The sequence below is a fragment of the Callithrix jacchus genome, chromosome 2, assembly GCF_049354715.1.
Source record: "Callithrix jacchus isolate 240 chromosome 2, calJac240_pri, whole genome shotgun sequence".
In the NCBI taxonomy this organism is placed as follows: domain Eukaryota; kingdom Metazoa; phylum Chordata; class Mammalia; order Primates; family Cebidae; genus Callithrix; species Callithrix jacchus.
In genome coordinates, this window is record NC_133503.1 from 44,374,098 (window position 1) to 44,394,350 (window position 20,253).

A 20,253-nucleotide genomic window follows, 5' to 3' on the forward strand; every position below is an offset into this window, starting at 1 on the left:
TGTCTCAAAAAATTGTATATGCGCGAGCGCGCGCGCGCACACACACACACACTCACACACACACACACACACACATAAATGTAACGATTATTTTCCTTTTTTTTCTTTTTTTGAGACACGGTCTTGCTCTGTCACCCAGGCTGGAGTGCAGTGTCACAACCTTAGCTCACTGCAACCTCCACCTCCTGGGCTCAAACAATTCTCCTTCCTCAGCCTCCCGAGTAGCTGAGACCAAGGTGTACAACAATTATTATTTTCTAAGTGTGACATGCCATGAAAAAGATTGGGAACTCCTAACTAGAATAATATTTCCTTCTCTTTCTCCCAGGAAACAAATGTTAATATATAAGCAATAGCCTATTTTCATCTAGAAAAAACGGGGAACTGGCTTCTACAACTACTTGTCAAGTAAACCTTTTCAATTGCCCCAAAATGAATGCCAGTGACAAGAAAAACAAAGCTGGAGCTGAGTTTTCTAAGTAACATTTGTTCAGCACTTTTTATGCCATTCCCATGTTCACAGACAAATTTTCCGTGAGCCAATCTAAAATCATGGGAAGTTTTGAAACCACCATGCTCGTTTGAAAATGTTCAGATGTTGGTGTGTTCAGGATAGTCACAAACACACTCCAAGAAGAGGAACAAATTGATAAATGTAAAGCAATTTTGGTCATGTTATCAGAAGCCTTACAAATATTAATATCCTTGAAACTTCCTAAGAAAGAAAACACTGTAGCTCCATATATCCAAAGAAATCATGGCAGAACCCTAATATCAGTTGCCTCTGGCAACTAGGTGGAGGATTTTGAGTGGTTTTTTTTTAATTTCCCAGTTTTACCATATTGTACTTGTCTATGATAAGTTCATCTTACTTTGATAAGCAAGAATAAAATAAATGAAAAAAATCCATTCATTTCTACCCAATTCTTTCCCTTCAGAAAATAACTTTAAAGAGATTTATGTAAAGATATTCCCCAAAATATTATTCATAATGAGAAAAAATTGAAAACAACCTCGATATTCAACAATAGGAATGCCACAATATGAAAAATTATGTAGTAATTTTTAAAAGGTTAACAAAAAATTTGAAATAACATGGAAACATGTTTATGATACAAATTAAGTAGGAAAGTAACAGATTTTATGTTCTGTGACGTAGAATTTATATTATAAAACTGTATAGAAAAAAGACTAAAAGTAAAAACATTAAAATGCTAACAGTGGTTCTATATAAAAGGGAAATTAAGAGGGGTTTTTATGCTTTTTTATGTTTTTTTATATTTTTCTAAATTTTCCATAATGAGCAAGTACTAATTTTAATATTAAAATAATAGCGTTTTTAAAGTAAACTATACCTAAAACTTGTGCAGTTGGTTGGAAACACTTAAATTCTCAACATTCTGCATTTTTCCTTTGGCTGAATTCAATAATAGAAAATCACACAATTTTATTGTTAAAAATATACCTTTTGGGTGCCATTTTAATACAAAAAGAAATGACTTTAACTTAAGCCCCCAAACTCATGGAGGAACTGATTACTCAGGATTGTATCCAGCTGCAAAAAATTTCAATGGGTTATTGAATGTAGAGGTGACAGCCAGGCACAGTGGCTCATGCCTGTAATCCCAGGACTTTGGGAGGCAGAGGCAGGTGGATTGCTTGAGCCCATGAGTTCAGGACCAACCTGGGCAACTTGGCAAAAACCCCATCTCTATGAAAAATATAAAAATTAGCCTGGCATGCCTGTAGTCCCAGCTATTCAGGAGGCTGAGGTGGAGCGGAAGGAGGTCACAGCTGACTCGCATCACTGCACTCCAGCCTGGGCAACAGAGTGAGACCCAAAGTTGACTTATGTAGTAATAAAAGCCTTCGTTATAAAATTCAGTTTGGAGCACAATACTTTTTTAAAACTCTGATGGATACTTAAGCTAGTGATTAAACTTGACATTGCTAATGGTGGGACAAATGTATTATGTCTCCTGATGTGATGCTTCATTTACAAACATAAAAATCTTGATGGTGAGAGGGGTACTATTTACAATTACACCCGGACAGGAAGCAAAGTGGAATAAACCCCACCTATGAAGTATTCCGGACAAAATCTTCAATATTTAAGCAAGCTTAGGTTTTGGTTTACAAGAAGTATAGAGAATAGAGGAATGGTTAAGTGACCCAGAAGGAAACAACCAGACAAAGCCACTCTGTGGGACATCCTACAAGACACAGGTTTCATCAAAAAGTCAACATATCAAGGAAAAAATGTTGGCAATAGAAGAAACATTCTAGATTAAAAGAGAATAAAGAAATATAACCAAGTGCCGTGTATCAACCTAGATTTCTTCCTGGAGAAATTTTACTCTAAGGTTGGTATTAACATCAGAAGGAACTAGAGAATTATTGGTCATTTTCTTAGGCAAGATAATGTTATGTAATTATATAGGAGAATGTCCTTTTGTAGGGCATACATGCTGAAATATATAAGGTGAAATATCTGTGTCTGCAATTTTTTATTAAAGAGTTTACCCCCTCAATATTTATGCCTATTTAAATAATGTGTGCATATACAGTATACATTGTAAAAAAATGTTCACAGTGCTTGAGGGCTGCTTATTTTACTATTCCTCCAATTCTTGTATGTTTGAAATGTTTATAATAAAAATTGAAGAGAAATGATACTCTTAAAAATATTCACATTCCAAGCACTTGGGAGTTGGGGAAAAAGAATATTCACAGATACCTAGGTTTGCTTCTTTGCATTTTCATTTAGATCCTAGTGTATTCTGAATCTTTTGAGGAGTAGAATTTTTATCCTATCTGTCTGATGTCATTTACTGGATGTTATTTTTATGTGTTTTTTGGGATTTAGGAGATTATATTAGATATGTGTCTTGATGAAATAAATGTGCAATTATTGCAAATTGAGTATGAACATTATCCTTTAGTGATCTTTCCACATCTAACATTTCTAATCAGAGTAGGGCTTATAAATTAAACATATCCTTTTAATCTGCTCATACATTATCATGCAGCCTGTGTGTGTGTGTGTGTGTATTTAAACTCTAGCCTGGCATTTTCATTTGAAATATTGTTATGGCAGAAGGTTATTATAGTTATTGATCATTTATAGAGAGCTATAAGGGTTCATGAGATTTTATTAAAATATGAAAAACAAAATCTAAGTTTATAGTCTGCCTCTATTCCACCACCTCTTAGAAATTTCTAAGGCAACATTTCAAGAGACTATTATATTTCATCACCACCTTTTTCTTTTTTCCCCAAGGTTACTTAAGCCCCATCAGGAGTGAGTTTTTCACTGTGGTCCTAGTTGTCATGGGAAAGAGTCTGGTGGCTTGTTCCTCGTTTCTCCCTCTGATGAGGAGTCCAGTCCATCTAAAGTGTGGAATCTAGGGGCTCTGCTTAGGAGGTAAGACATTTTCTCAAAGTACAACTTACAGAGCTAATACTTATTTGGGGGGAAGAACGCTAATAACATAGGTTTGGAAAATGCTGAGTTAAGCCAAGTTAAACTGGTTTCTTACTGCTGGACTTCTTAGAATGTTTAAGATACTAATATATTTTGTCAGTCTCCACTGAAGGATACACCATTTCCAAAATGCAGTGCACACAGAACTCCTTTTCTTTTTGGAATTCGATTTCATGAGGTCAGTATTCTGAGGAAAATAGTCTGGGATATGTTGTTCTGAAATGCTTCCCTCTTTAAAAATTTCCCCCACCTCCCATTTACACTCCTTCATAATGAAAAATAGCTACTGCTTACTGAGCATTTTCTACAAATGAAGAAGGTATTTCACAAATGGGAAAATTGAAACCTGAAGTGCAGACAGGTTAAGTTATCAGCCAGGGGTCCCACAGTAATGAAATGTCAGTCATCTGGGGCCCAACCCAGGTCTGAGCCCAAAGTTCATGCTTCTCATTATTAATACTTCTATTTCACATCATGAAATTGACCACTTAGAAAAAGAAAGATAATTTCTTTAAAATGAGGCAGAAGATGATTTTAACTAGTCTCATCATATTCTAGAATCCATAACAGTCTTCTGAATATATGATCAGTGCAGCCTCTTGGTGGCTGGGTATCACTTAACTCCCTATGGGGTTGGTTCTCTAAGCTCCACCTCAGGGAATACCCCACAGTTTGCTTTGAAATGTAGCACCTGAATTATCTGTAAATCTCCAGAATGGAGAGATAGACCAGCTTCCTTCTACTTTGAAATGTCTTTTCCTCACTGCCTCTGAGCAGAGCTGGCGAGAGTCTTTGCATCACAGGCCAAACCCCTCATGTCAGAATGTAAAGGGAAGATTTCCAGAGGATCCAGTAGATGAGGAGTGTGGTGGAAAAACATCCACCCTGCCAGAAACCACAGGCCAAAATCTGGGACTTCATTAAAAAATAATCATCACTTGAGATTATTCCATTATACCATTAAAAACCCTGTCCCTGGGGCCCCCGGTTTGCCTACTAAATAATAAGGAACTAATTTTTCTAACTCCTCCTTCATTTCTAACTTACCATGCATTCCTATTAGACAGAAAAGCAAGACAGGATTTCAGAGGCTGAAAAACGACCCTGAGTTTTCTCTATTCTAGCATTCTCCAATAATATTATCATGCAAGTCACATACGTATTTGTTAAAAATGTGCGGTTTGAAAGAAGAGACTCCCCAAACAGGCTTTGTGTGAGCAACATGGCTGTTTATTCACCTGGGTGCAGGTGGGCTAAGGCTGAAAAGGGCATTAGCAAAGGGCAGTGGGATAGGAGTTGATTTTATAGGTTTGGGGTGAGCAGTGGAAAGTTACAGAGTAAGATCAGTCACAGTGGTGGGGGTAGGGGCAAGGAGTATACATTACCGTAAGTTCAGTTACAATGGCGGGTGGGATAAGAGCAGTTAAGATGGTAGGGTGGGGTGAGGAGTATTCATATTATCATGATAACAGTTAAGATGGCAGGGTGGGGTGAGGGGAAGCTTATGTCCAGGAGGAAGCTCCGCTGTGTGATCAGGAATAATGAGGAAGGAATGCAGGCAGGGGGTGGGGGGTGATCAGCCAAGGCAGGCAGGCCTTCAGACTTGCTGAGTCAGAGTTTGCACATGGAGGCCTGACAGTATTTTTAGGTTCTCCAGTAGTAACATTGAGAAAGCAAAAAGGAACAAATGAAATTAATTTTATTAACATTTACTTAATCCAACATATCCAAAATGTTACCATTACAACATGTAATCCAATATAAGAAAGATACTCATTAGCTATTTTACATTCCTTTTTTCCTACTAAACCTTTTAACTCCTATGTGTATTTTACTTAGAGAACATCTCAGTTCGTTCACTAGAGTTTCTGTTAGATTTATTTGATCTCTATTCAGATTTTATAAAATTTATATTGACACAGTAGATTCACCTACACAAGTTGTTCCAATCATATTTCAAAGTTTTCTAATAATGAAACTGATCATCAATTTAAAAGTTATATTTAAATCAAATGAAAATTTTATTTTTTATTTTAACTTTTTCTTTGAGACAGGATCTCACTCTGTTGCCCAGGCTGGAGTGCAGTGGCACAATCATAGCTCACTGCAGCTTAGGCTTCTAGGTTCAAGCAACCCTCCTGCTTCAGCCTCCTGAGTAGATGGGACCACAGGTGTGTGCCACCAAACCTGGCTATTTTTAAATGTTTTTATAGACATAGTGTCTCCCTATGTTATCCAGGCTTAAATTAAAATTTTAGTTACTTCCTCCCCTACCTACATTTGAAGGCCAGTAATCACTTTTGGCTTGTGGCTACCCTATTAGACAGCTAGTCAAAAGTTCTTGATGAGGCCAGTAGTGCCCCCAGAAGACATTATGGAAACTTGTGAAAACATTTATTTTTTAGTACTGTACTCAAAATGAATGAACACCACAGACATTTTGTGGGTGAGAGGTTAGGGATGTTAGACATCCTCCAATATGAAGAGCAGTCCTACACAACAAAACGTTGTCCCATACCTCAGACTTCTGAGGGGATAAAACACTTGTTTATAATTATCTAAGCCTAGAACATAGCTGTTTGTCTATTTATTTTATTTTATTTTATTCGTGGGAGGGGGGAGCTTAGCTTTGATATACAACACATTTGGGAGAACTGAACATGCACATAAATTAAAGAAATTTTGTACTTGTTCAGAGTTCTACCAAGAGTTGACCACCATTTTGGAATATTATTTCACTGATTGAAATACTGTAACTGTATCAGACAGCATCTGTAGCTGTCCCAATCACAGGGATCCTAGACATAAGCAAAGCACTGTTTTATAATAACTTCTAGGGAAATCACATCCAAGCATTTGTTTTTAAAATATATAGTATTGTACTATCACTTTCCTTTTATTTCTCTTTATATTAGAGCAAAGGCATTGTATTGCTTTTTGAAGTTATATTTGTAGGTAATGGTTTAATTTATTAATTTTATTCTAGAATAGTGCAGAGGGTTAGGAAATAAGTGTTACTGAAAGCATGCATTATGTCTGATGGATTAAGAGCCACTGTTGTAGTAGGCATGGCTAGTTAAAGCTAATGAAGACTCTGCCACCTGCTGGGAAAAGAGGGTACTGAGGCTGCATCATGGAATGCCCTAGTAAAAGGATGTGATTGTGCGGCTCCAGAGGACAGGAAAGAGCTGTTTCAGTTAAACAAATACATGGTTTGTACCTACTAAGTCTAAAGCACAGGGCCCTGGAAGATAGGGCTACAGCAGCAATTCAAACAACATGAGCCTTCTCCCAGGGTGCTCACAGTGGAGTGCTGAAAAATATGTGGGTCTGGGAAAGTAGGGATTGGGCCAAGTGGGCAAGAACAATCCACTGGTCAGAGACCCCCAATCCATTTCAGACCTCTCTGCTAACAACCTGTTTAGGTTAGTTGATCTAAGAGAATTAACAAAGGTGCCAAGGTTTTGCCATATACATTTTTTTTTTTCAAAGTTTACACTGGCTTAGAAAAATCTCCACTAAAACATAAAGGTTATACATGAATACAGTGTTTTGTATAAATTCAAAAACTAGAGATGCAGGTGAAAAACAAAAAAGCTTCTTCATTTTTCCTGAAAAATAACTATTACTAAAAATCTAGAATATGCCCTTCTCAACATTTTATGTATTTATATACATATGTATGCAAGATACAAATAATTTTGTTGAGTTTTTCTAAAAAACACAAATGAAGTTATACACTCTGTATGTGTATAGCTTTACAACTTCATTTTTCTTTTTATTTAAAAATATGTCTTGGCACAAAGGCATAAGAATCATGCAACGGGCCAGGCGCGGTGGCTCACACCGTATTCCCAGCACTCTGGGAAGCCGAGGCAGGCAGATCATTTGAGGCTAGGAGTTTGAGACCAGCCTGGCCAACATGGTGAAACCCCATCTCTACTAAAAATATAAAAATTGGCCAGGCGTGGTGGCAGGTGCCTGTAATCCCAGCTACTAGGGAGGCTGAGGTAGGAGAATCCCCTGAACCTGCGAGGCGGAGGTGGAGGTTGCAGTGAGCCGAGATTGCACCACTGCACTCCAGCCTGGGTAACAGAGTGAGACTCAGTATCAACAACATCAACAACAAAACAATAATGATACAATGGACTCTGGGGACTTGGGGGGAAAGGTTGAGGGGGTGAGGGATAAAAGACTTTTTTTTTTAATTGTAAAATATTTTTTATCGTAAAAACAAAGTCAATAAAGTCAATAAACGTTGACAATGTAAATGTTATCTCAGAACGTTCCCCTTGGTTCCTGAATTTGCTAGATTCCAATGTACCAGCAAGTCTCCATTAGCATTTCTCAGGTTTCATGATACTTTTCAGATATGTTGGTTGATTATGTGTATATATTGCTTAGAAACAAAAATCCATCTGGTATTTTAAAAAACCAAAAGAATCATAAAAGCAAGCAAACAAACAAAAACCCCTAGTTGTATTGCGCTTTTCTTTCACATTTCCTACAAGGAGATTTGTATATCTCAGGTGCTTTCAAAATGTAATAGGTAAGTAAAATTAGTGCCTTAACCAAACAGTAAGATACCAAAGGGTCCTCCATCACAAGTTATTAAATCAAACCTCTCATGACATTTACAGTATATTCAGATTTAAAGATTTTTTTAATTTAGTACTTAAACTTTAGACTGCCGATTTTCCATATTTCAAAGACTGTAGTTGTTTATAGCATATAAATGGAGAGAGTAGTGTAAAATGCATCAAGTTTTTTATGATAAATATATATTTTCAACTGATGGCCTCCTCAAAAGCAAAGAGTGAAAAGTTAAGTCTCAAACAAAATCTAGATTGACTTAAAGTTCACAATTTAGAAATAGCAATTGCTACTCTATTTCCATAGATTGCAAAATGGTTTCAGATACAGATTACATATACAACTGTTTTACAAAAATAGAAATATTGTTTGGGACTTTACAAAACTTTATAAAATATAACACTATATTTGCAAATTCAAGATAGTTTCACACTGAAATAGACAATACTTCCACGACATGAAGTCTAGCCAAACTTAAGTGGTCTGCCTTGAGACCATTCTTACACATTATTTCTTCCAGATCTTCAATCCTAAGCAAATCTGTGCTCTAACATGGGCTTTATGAAAAAGAGATTGTTTATTTTCAAGGGTTTTATAAGAAGATTTTCAACCCAGAAATAATGTTAAAGCAGATGAATTTATATCTAAAAACGTGTCTAAGTAAAAGTAGAAGCTAATGCAGTACAACAATTCTATGCAACTGATAAATTTCAAACCAAATTCCTAAAAATTATAACCTATTAATAATTTAAAATATATATTTGACAATTATACTTTGGGATCTATATAAAACAAAAAATATGATCACAACTATTTTATGGAAAAATATTTACTCATATTGAGTCAAAATACCTCCAAACTTAGTTATTTGTAGCTGTCAGATGAGATGTATTTCCTAATTACACCCATTCATAAACACTCATCACTTCAAAGAGCACCAGTGTATTTTTTCAACAAACCAGAAAGTAAGAAGGTAGGGGCTTATTTCATTAATAGTGCTATTATGATAGGTACCATATAGGGTTCTGTGTATACTGCTTCAGTGTGGGTGCACCAAAATCTCACAAATTACCACTAAAGAACTTACTCATGTAACCAGATACCACCTGAACCCCCATAACCTATGCAAATAAAATATATAAATAAAAAATAAATAAAAATAAAAATATGTCTTAGAACTCCCAGCTGTCATCTGCTGTTACATCTCCAAGCTTTTGAGAACTTCCAGGCATGCTTTGCTCTCTACATCATTCACTTTGTGAGGGAAAATAAAGAAGAGGAAAAAATCTACCCATAGAAAAATAAATACAAAAATTAAAAGTGCCAGTGTCTCCAGATGAAAAGGAACTAGCACAAGAATTCTGGCACCATGAAAATATCTGAATGTGGCAATACCACCAAAGGATTGCATTAGCTCTCCAGCAATGGTCCCTAACCAAAATGGAAATTTGGGAATGACAGATAAAAAATTCAAAGCATGGGGCCGGGTGTGGTGGCTCAAGCCTGTAATGCCAGCACTTTGGGAGGCCGAGGCAGGTGAATCACGAGGTCAAAAGATCGAGACCATCGTGGTCAACATGGTGAAACCCCGTCTCTACTAAAAATACAAAAAATTAGCTGGGCGTGGTGGCGCGTGCCTGTAATCCCAGCTAGTCAGGAGGCTGAGGCAGGAGAATTGCCTGAACCCAGGAGGTGGAGGTTGTGGTGAGCAGAGATCGCACCATTGCACTCCAGACTGGGTAATAAGAGCGAAACTCCATCTCAAAAAAAATTCAAAGCATAGATTGCAAGAAAGCTCACTGAGATCTAAGACAAGGTTGAAAATCAACATAAAGAAACGTCTATAGCAGTTCAGAAAAATGAAGGAAGAGATAAACACCTTAAAAAGGAAGCAATCTGAGCTTCTGGAATTAAAACACTCACTTAAGGAGTTTCAAAATACGATTGAAAGCTTTATCAATAGACTGGACTAAGCAGAAGAAATAATTTTGAAACTTAAAGACGAATCTTTTGAACTAAACCAATCTAAAAAATGAAGAAAAAAGATTTTTTTAAAAAAAGACATAGTCTTGCTCTGCTGCCAGGCTGGAGTGCAGTGGCATGATCATGGCTCACTACAACTTCTGCCTCCCAGGTGAAAGCATTTCTCCTGCCCCGAGCCACCGAATATCTGGGACTGCAGGCATGTGCCACCATGCCTACCTAATTTTGGTATTTTTAGTGGAGATGAGGTTTTGTCATGTTGGCCAGGCTGGTCTTGAACTCCTGACCTCAACTAATCTGCCCATCTCAGCCTCCCAAAGATGCTGGGATTACAGATATGAGCTGCTGCACCTGGCAAGAATTTTTCAAAATGAGCAAGACTTCGAGAAACATGGGGCTACATAAAGTCACCAAATCTATAAATTATTGTCACTCCTGAAAGAGAAGCAGAAAAAAGAAATGACCTGGAAAGTATATTTGAAGAAATAATTCAAGACAAGTGAAGGAGAAATAAAATATTTTCCAGACAAGCAAGCACTGAGGGAATTTGTTACCTCTAGACTAGTCTTTAAGGGAATTCTAAACATGGAAGCAAAAGAATGATACCTGCTACCATTTTTTTTTGTTTGTTTTAAATATGGAATGCTTCATGAATTTGCTTGTTTTTAAAGAGTCTTGCTCTGTTACCAAGATGGAGTGTAGTGGTATGATCATGGCTCACTACAACCTCTGCCTCCCAGGTTCAAGCATTTCTCTTGCCCTGAGCCTCCTAATACCTGGGAGGTATTAAGCTAAACACATAGCCTGCAGCTAAACACATAGCCTGCCAATGCTATAGAGCAAAAACACTGTAGAAACTACAAAGCAGACAACTAATAACATGATTCATGACATGATCAAAACCTCAAAAGTTAATATTAATTTTGAATGCAAATGGTCTAAACACCCCATTTAACAGCCACAGAAGGGCAAGCTGAATGAAAGAAAAAGACTCATCCATCTGCTGCCTTCAAGAGACCTATCTCACAGATAAAGACACCCATGGGCTCAAAGTAAAGGTCTGAGAAAAGATCTGCCACACAAATGGAAATCAAGAAAAAGCAAGAGTCACTATTCTTATATCAGATAAAACAGACGTTAAACCAACAACAGTAAAATAGGACAAAGAAGAGCATTATGTAATGATAAAGGCTTCAATTCAATAAGAAGACTTAATTATCCTAACTATTTACACACACCCAACATTAGAGCACCCAGATTCATAAAACAAGTACTTCTAAATCTATGAAAAGACTTAAACAGCCACACATAATAGTGGAGGGCTTTAGCACACCACTGACAGCATAAGACAATTAATGGAGGCAAAAGCAAAGAACACTTGACCTAAATAGATATCTGCAGAATACTTCACCCACTAACCACAGCATATACATTCTTATAATCTGTACATGGAACATACTTCAAGACTGACCACATTCTCAGCCATAAAGCAAGTCTCAATCGATTTCAAAAAAGAAAAATTCAAAATTATACCAACCATATACTCAGACCACAATGGAATAAAAATGCAAATCAATACAAAGATCTCTCAAAAACACAAAATTACATGGAAATTAAACAACTTGCTAGTAAATGACTTTTGGTAAACAATAAAATCAAGGCAGAAATCAAAAAAACTATTTGAAATAAATGAAAACAGAGACACAACATACCAAAATCTCTGGGATGCAGCAAAGGCAGTGTTATGCCTATCTCAAAAAGTTAGAAAAATTTCAAATTAGCAATCTAAAATCAACTTAGAAGAATTAAAAATAAAGCAAGATAAGACTAACCCCAAAGGTAGAGGAAGAAAAGAAATAACTAAAATCAGAGCAGAACTGAAAGAAATTGAGACCCAAAAATTCTTATAAAGAAGCAGTAAAACCAAAAGTTTGATTTTTGAAAGGATAAACAAGACTGATAGACCAACCACTACTAGCTAGGTTAACAGAGAAAAAGAGAAGTCCCAAATAAGCACAATCAGAAATGACAAAGGTGATATTACAAGTGATCTCACAGAAATACAAAAGATCCTCAGAGACGATTATGAACACCTCTACACACATAAACTAGAAAATGTAGAGCAAAGGGGTAAATCCCGGAACCACACAATCTCCCAAGATTGAATCAGGAAGAAATTGAAACACTGAACAGACTTATATTCAGTTCTGAAATTGAATCAGTAATTAAAAAAAAAAATACCAACCAAAAAAAGCCCTGGGCCAGATGAATCCACAGCCAAATTCTACCAAATGTTCAAGGAAGAGCTGGCACCACATCAATTCTACTGAAACTATTTCAAAACATCAAGGAGGTGGGACTCTTCCCTAATGCATTCTACAAAGCCAGCATCACCCTGATACGAAAACCTGGCAAAGACACCAAGACAAAAGAAAACTATAGGCCAATATCCCTGATGAATATAGATGCAAAAATCCTTTTAAAAATACTAGCAAACTGAATTCATCAACATGTTAAAAAGTTAATTTACCAGGAGCAAGTAGGCTTCATTCCTGGGATGCAAGGTTGATTCAATATACAAAAGTAATAAATGTAATTCACCACATAAAAAGAATTAAAAACAAAAAAAACACATTCTTACCTCAATAGACACAGAAAAAGCAATAAAATTCAACATCTTTCCATGGTAAAAATCCTCAAGAAACTAGGCATTAAAGAAATATACCTTAACATAGTAAGAACCATCTATAACAAACTCACAGCCAACATCATACTAAATAGGCAAAAACTGGAAGCACTCTCCTTGAGAACTGGAATAAAGCAAGGATGTCCACACTCACAACACCTATTTTACATAGGACTCGAAGTCCTAGACAGAGAAATCAGACAAGAGGAAGAGATAAAAGGCATCCAAATAGGAAGCCAGAAAGCCAAACTATCTCTTTTTGTGAACAATACAATCCTAGACCTTGAAAATCCTAGATGCCACTAAAAGTCTCCTGTAACTGATAAATGACATGAACAAAATTTCGGGACACAAAATCAATATATGAAAGTCAGTACTATCCATTTCTAGACACCAATAATGTTCATGCTGAGAGCCAAATTAAGAACACAATACCATTTACAATAGCTAGACAAAAAATAAAACACCTAGGAATTCATCTAACCTAGGAGGTAAAAGTCCGCTACAAAAAGAACTAAAAACACTGCTAAGAGAAACCATAAATGACACAAATTAGTGGAGAAACATTCCATACCTATGGATTTAAAAAAAATCAACATCATTAAAATGACCATACTGCCCAAAGTAGTCTACAGCTTCAATACTATTTACAACTAACTACCAACACCGTTTTTCACAGAATTGCAAAAAAAACTATTCTAAAATTCATATGGGACCAAAAAAGAGCTCAAATAGCCAAAACAGTTATAAGAAAAAAGAACAAAGCCAGAGGCATCACATTGCCTGACTTCAAACTATACTATAAGGCTACAGTAACCAAAACAGTATGGTACTGGTACAAAAACAGACACCCAAACCTCTAGAACAAAATAAAGAGCTCAGAAGTAAAGCAACACACCTACAGCCACCTAATCTTCAACAAAGTTGACAAAAATAAGTAACAGGAAAAGGACTCCCTATTCAATAAATGGTGCTGGGATAACTGGCTAGCCATATGCAGAAGAATGAAACTGGACTCCTACCTGTTACCATATGCAAAAACTAACTCAAGATAGATTGAAGACTTAAATGTAAAACCTCAAACTGTAAGAATCCTAGAAGAACACCTAGGAAACACCATTCTAGACATAGGCCTTGGGAAATAATTTATAACTAAGTCCTCAAAAGCAATTTCAACAAAAACAAAAATTGATAATGGGACTTAAAGAGCTTCTTCACAGCCAAAGAAACTATCAATAGAGTAAACAAACAACCCCACAGAATGGGAGGGAATATTCACAAACTCTGCATCCGACAAAGGTCTAATATCCAGAGTCTATAAGGAACTTAAACAATTGAACAAGCAAAAAACAAATAATTCCATTAAAAATGGGCAAAAGATATTGAAAGAGCTTGGGTTTGTGTCCCTGCCCTAATCTTATGTTGAATTCTAATCCCCAGTGTTGGAGGTGTCTGGTGGGAGGCGATTGGACCATGGGGACAGATTTCCCTCTTGCTGTTCTCATGATAGTGAGTTCTCACAAGATCTGATTGTGTAAAAGTATGTAGCACTTCCCCCTTCACTCTCTTCCTCCTGTTCTGCAAGTGTAAGATGTGCCTGCTTCCTTTTTACCTTCCACCATGATTGTAAGTTTCCTAAGGTCTCCTTAGTCATGCTTTCTGTACAGCCTGAGAACTGTGAGCCGATTAAACCTCTTTATAAATTACCCAGTCTCGGGTAGTTCTTTATAGCAATGTGAGAACAGACTAATACAACTACAAACAGATACTTCTCAAAAGAAGACATACAAGCAGCCAGGAAACATGTGAAAAAAATGCTCATTGTCACTAATCATGGGAGAAATGCAAATCAAAACCACAGTGAGATGCCATCTCACACCAATCAGAATGGCTATTATTAAAAAGTCAAACAACAACAGATATTGTCAAGGTGCAGAGAAAAGGGTATGCCTGTACACTGTTGGTGGGAATGTAAATGAATTCAGCCACTGTGGAAAGCAGTTTGAAGATTTCTCAAAGAGCTTAAATCAGAACTGCCATTGGACCAAGAAATCCCATCCCTGGGTGTATATATCCAAAAGAAAACAAATCATTCTTCCAAAAAGACGCATGCACTTCATCACACTCATTGCAGAACTATTCACAATGACAACATCATGGATTCAACCTAGGTGCCCATCAATTGTAAATTGTAGTTTTGTTTTTGTTTTTTTAGGATGCAGTCTTACCGTCACCAGGGTGGAGTCTAATGGTGTGATCTCGGCTCACTGCAACCTCCACCTCCTGGGTTCAAGCTATTGTCCTGCCTCAGCCTCAAGAGTAGCTGGGACTACAGGCACTCTATTTTTAGTAGAGACAGGGTTTCACCATGTTAGCCCTGATGGTCTCCATCTCCTGACTTTGTGATCCACCCACCTTGGCCTCCCAAAGTGCTGGGATTACAGATGTAAGCCACCATGCCTGGCCTGGGTTGTATTCTTTAAACGTGATACATACATACTGTGGAATATGCAGCCATAAAGAAAGAACCAAAGCATGTCCTTTGCAACGACATGGATGCAGCTAGTGGCTTTATCCTAAGCAAATTAACACAGAAACAGAAAACCAAATTCCACATGTTCTCACTTATAAGTGGGAGGTAAACATCAGATACTCGTGGACAGAAAGACGGCAACAGTAGACACTGGGACCTACTAGAGTTGGGGAAAGAGGGAGGGGGACAAGAGTTGAAAAACTATTGAGTACTATGTTCAGGAACTGGGTGACAGGATCATTTATACCACTGACCTCAGCATCACATAATATACCCAAGTAACAAATCTGCACAGGTGCCCACTGAATCTAAAAAATTGAAATGAAAAAAAAAAGTTTGAAAAGTTTTCAATGTTAATACATATAGATCTCCCTCATTGATTTTAAGATCTGTTTACTAACCCATTATAAAGAAGAATTTATTCATTTATACTTTTAGCAAACATTTATTAAGCATCTATTATAAGCTTGAAACTATTGTAAGTGTTAGGAATCCAGCACTAAACAACAAAAGCAGAGGTAAAAATGCAGAGATTCTTGCATTTGTGGAGCTTATATTCTAGTAGAGGGAAAGACAATATATTAGTAAATCATATATTATATTAAAAGTGATAATGACTGTGGAAAAATAGAGCAGGATAAGGGGGATTGGGAGTACTAAACTCAGAGTGGGGTTGATTGCAACTAAAAATAAGGTGGATAGAGCAGGTCTCACTGAGAAGCATCCTTGAGTAGATGAGGGAGGGAGCTAGGAGAACATGGAGGGAAGAGTGTTACAGACAGCAGGAACAGTAAGAGCAAAGGCCCCGTGGCAGGAATGTAACTAATAGGTCCATGGAACAGCAAAGATGCCATTGTAGCTGGTAGGAGCAACCGTGGATGCAGGGGAACCAGGTGGAGGATAATTGCAAATATCTGCTTCAGAAATGATAGTGGCTCAAGATCAGGAAGGTAAGCTGTGGAGGTAATGAGAAGTAAGCACATTCTAAATATATTTTGCAGGCAGTCAACAGATTTACTCATGGTACTCACGGAGGGAGTGAGAAAGAAAAGAATTAAAGATGATTCTGTCTTTGTCCTAAGCAGTTGAAAGCGCTGTGCTGCATTGCTGACATATGCCATAGTTGATATAACCAGTCTTTTCTTTTTTCTTTTTTTTTTTTTTAGAGAGACAGTGGAATCTATCACTCAGGCTGGAATGCAGTGCTATGATTATAGCCCTCTGCAGCCTTGAACTTAGACTCAAGCAATCCTCCCACCTCAGCATCCCAAGTATCCCAAGTAGCTAGGACTACAAGTGCATGCCACCATAAGTGTCTAATTTTTATTTTTTTATTATTTTTGTAGAGACAATGTCTCACTATGTTTCCCAGGCTGGTCTCAAACTCCTGGCCTCAAGTGATTCTCCTGACTTGATTTCCCTAAGTTCTGAGATTATAGGGTGTGAGCCAATGTGCCTGCCCTAACCAGTTCTTTATAAAGTAACATATAGATGATCTCTGGGTTTTCTCTACCATAAATAATTCTATAAAAACTATACTCTCTATATGCATTTTTGTGCACACTTGGTTGAATTTCCCATTAAACAGTTTCACCTGTCTCTCTCCTTTGGCATGAATGAGCTGATCTAATCAAACCAACCAGAGTGGGTAGATGTGTGCTCAAGAGAATCCTGCAAAGGAATCAGTGAGTGAAGCCAAGTTAAACAAGTAAAAAGAGACCCTGGAGGGTCAAGTGCCCCTCCAAGTTCACAGAGGCATAAGTGATTGAACTTGGATTTGCACTGAGACGGTGTAACGTTACAGAGCTCACATCCTGAACCAGCTGCATTATGCAGCTTTCAAATAGAAATCAACTCCTACATATCCCTATGATTTTTTTTTTTGCCTTAAAACTAATAAGCACTGACTAAATACCTTCAGTTGCATTGACAGCCAAGATTTTACCAAGCCCCCTAAAAGGCAATACAGGGTAATGCAAAGGTCACAGTCTTTGAAATCAACTTCTAGCTGTGTGATCTCGGGTAATGTGCTTAACCTCTCTGAACCTCAGAGACATAGATCAGGGCCCTGAGAAAATGAGACACAGCATGGCTAGTTTCCTGTGGAGACTTGTGTAAAAACCTTCTCAAGATGTTATATCCAAGGGTCCTGTTGGTGGCTGAAGACCAGAGTCCAGAGTCTCTACTGGAAAAATCTAGATCATTCTCTTTACTCTCTGGGGGCTCCCTGCTAAGAGGCGGTTTCCTCTGAAACTCAGTTCTTTCCCTATCTGTCTTCCTCAAAATTTACTCCCTATCCTGCATCAAAGCTGACACTGAAGTCACCAAAACATTGCAGCAATATGGAAAGAGGATTTGATTCAGACTCAATAAAAAAAAAAGAAAAGATCTCAGATCCTGACTTAGTTCATGAGAATTACTGTGTGGCTGAAATAACTCTCTAGCCATCTCTGGGCCTCTGTTTCTTCATCTCTAAAATCATGGATTTGGGTAAATAAACTCTAAATTTGTCTCAGGATGAACATCCTACAACTCTAACTCTGGAAGTTATGGGAAGGAAGAGAATGATGGATACAGTGAAGACAGAGAATCTGGCTCCCTGCTGATATTTATTGACATGTCAGAGGGCACAATTGATTGTCTTTCTCTGGAGTGGGCACAATTGATTGTCTTTCTCTGGAGTAGACACACAACTGTTGCTCATGCAGCGAAAGCCATTTTTTGCCTGAGGAAACAAAATGTTCCGGGAAATTTCACAAAAATTGCTTTTGAATTATCTAAAGAGCCATAAATTCACACCAAGCAGGGCATTACATGAAGCCTGAGGTCCCAAATGTTGTCTGTAAGTACTCCTTTCTGATGAAAATTTCACCGCACTTTAGAGTCATGTCCTGAATTGGTTTAACAATCAGTTGTGTCCGGAAAGGCTGAGGAGGACTCATCACTGGAGTTGAGTGGGGTCTGACTAATCCCAAATTTGTGTGTGAATGTGGGTCTCTGCCCAGAAGGGTACTGAAAACAGAGCTGAAACTAGGTGCTGAAAACAGAGCTCTGGGAGGATGATATCCCTCACACCAAGGCCCCTCCATCCCACCCCAGACTAGACACCAGGAAACATACAAGTGCGCACACACACACACACACACACACACTCTCACACCCTACCTCCACCCTCTCCTGAGAACCAGCATCACCGAGGTAATGTGGGGTGGTAGATCCAGAGTAGGGCCCACAATATCTTGGCCCTGGAAATGGTTTTCTCTGGGCCTTAATTTTACTGTCTGTAAAATGAAAAACTTGGACTTGAAGTTTTTAACCTCTGACAATCTATGGTTCCTTAATGAGATGAACGCCTTCCTAACCCACTGAGGAGCAGCCTGGACTTGACTCTGGAGCCACCAGTTTTATTTGTCACACACAAATCCTCATACCCCTTCCCTGAGGATCTCTTTGCCTGCTCCCTCTGGTCCTAGCAGGAGCCAGAAGTTCCCACAGCCCCAGCCACAGTGATTGGTTCGGGGTTGGACAGAATAAGTCAGATGCTGGCCTGGTGTATCTGTTACCTATTGTTGAGTATCACACTGCTCTAAAACCTAATGTCTTTAAATAACAACCATTGTATTCTCTCATGTTTCTGTAGCTGAAGTTTCAGCCATCTAGAGGCCGGACCAGTTGCCTCCAGATGGGATGAGCCTCACATGCTCCGTTGGTGCTGGTAGCAGCTAAGGACTCAGCTGAGACTGTTGAAGGGTGCATGGTTCTTCTCCCCTCAGTGGCTTGGGCTTTTGATGGTGTGACAGCTGGGTTCCAAAAGGGAGCAGTCCAAACAAGCAAGTCCCCATGCAGCAGTGACTTACCCAGTTTCCACTTACATCATGCTGGCTACAGTCCTATTGGTCAAAAAAGTCACACATCCATGCTCAGAGCCACTGAGAGAGGAGATGACACAGAAGAGTGATTACCAAAAAACATGGTTCTTGGAGAAGAAAAGAAAGCACACTGCCATGTGTGTACCTACGGAACTGTCTTGCATGCTCTGCTCATGTACCCCCAAACCTATAATCCAATAAAAAATTAAAAAAAAAAAAACAAAAAAAAAAAACATGGTTCTTTGGTCATTTAGCAAAGAGCCGAATTTACCAAAATTTACCACTGATTAACTAATAAATTACTTTTTGTGCTTACACAGTCACCAAACTATCCTTCATTGATACAGAGTCAATATTGGATCTGAATTCAATTCTCATCCTTACCAGTTATTAGCTTTGCAGGCCAAAAGCTGCCTAGCTTATCAGAGATTCTGTTTCTTTATCCTTAGAGATAATACCGAGTTCGTGATACTGCTTGGAAAAGTAAGTAAGTCCTGAAAACATTTTATAAATCCAAATGTGTGCTTTACAAATAAACATACCACAGTGATGAAGAGAGAAACTGAAAGTTTAAGACAATTTGTTTTGTTATTCATTCATTTTTATTAGAGATATACTATGTACACAATATAATATAACTGCCTGTGTGGATAGAGGGGATGCCTGAGCCCTCAAAGAATTTAAAGTCCAATAGAGGAAATTGCTATTGACATACGTAACATTAAACCAAAGTAACTTCAAAAACGTTGCTTCAAGAAAGGAAATAAAGTATTATGGAGAGAGATGAAAGGAATAAATAATTCTGAGTTGCATGGAGAAGGTAGGAGAGGAATGAGGACATCTTCAAAAATGTGGCCTTAACCTGAGCCATAAAGAGTGTGCTGGCTTTCCTATGCATAGAGGAGGCAAAACGCATTTAGAAGAGCAGTCACTAAATGAACAAAGGCTAGGAGGCATATAGTAAGTGCTTAATAAGCGTTATAAATGTATGAATAAATAAATAAATAAATGAACAAATAGTGGTCCAGGAATAGCACATAGTCCAGTGCGTCCATAGCAAAGGGAATGTGGGAGAGTTTGGTGAGAGAGAAAAACCAGGATAGAT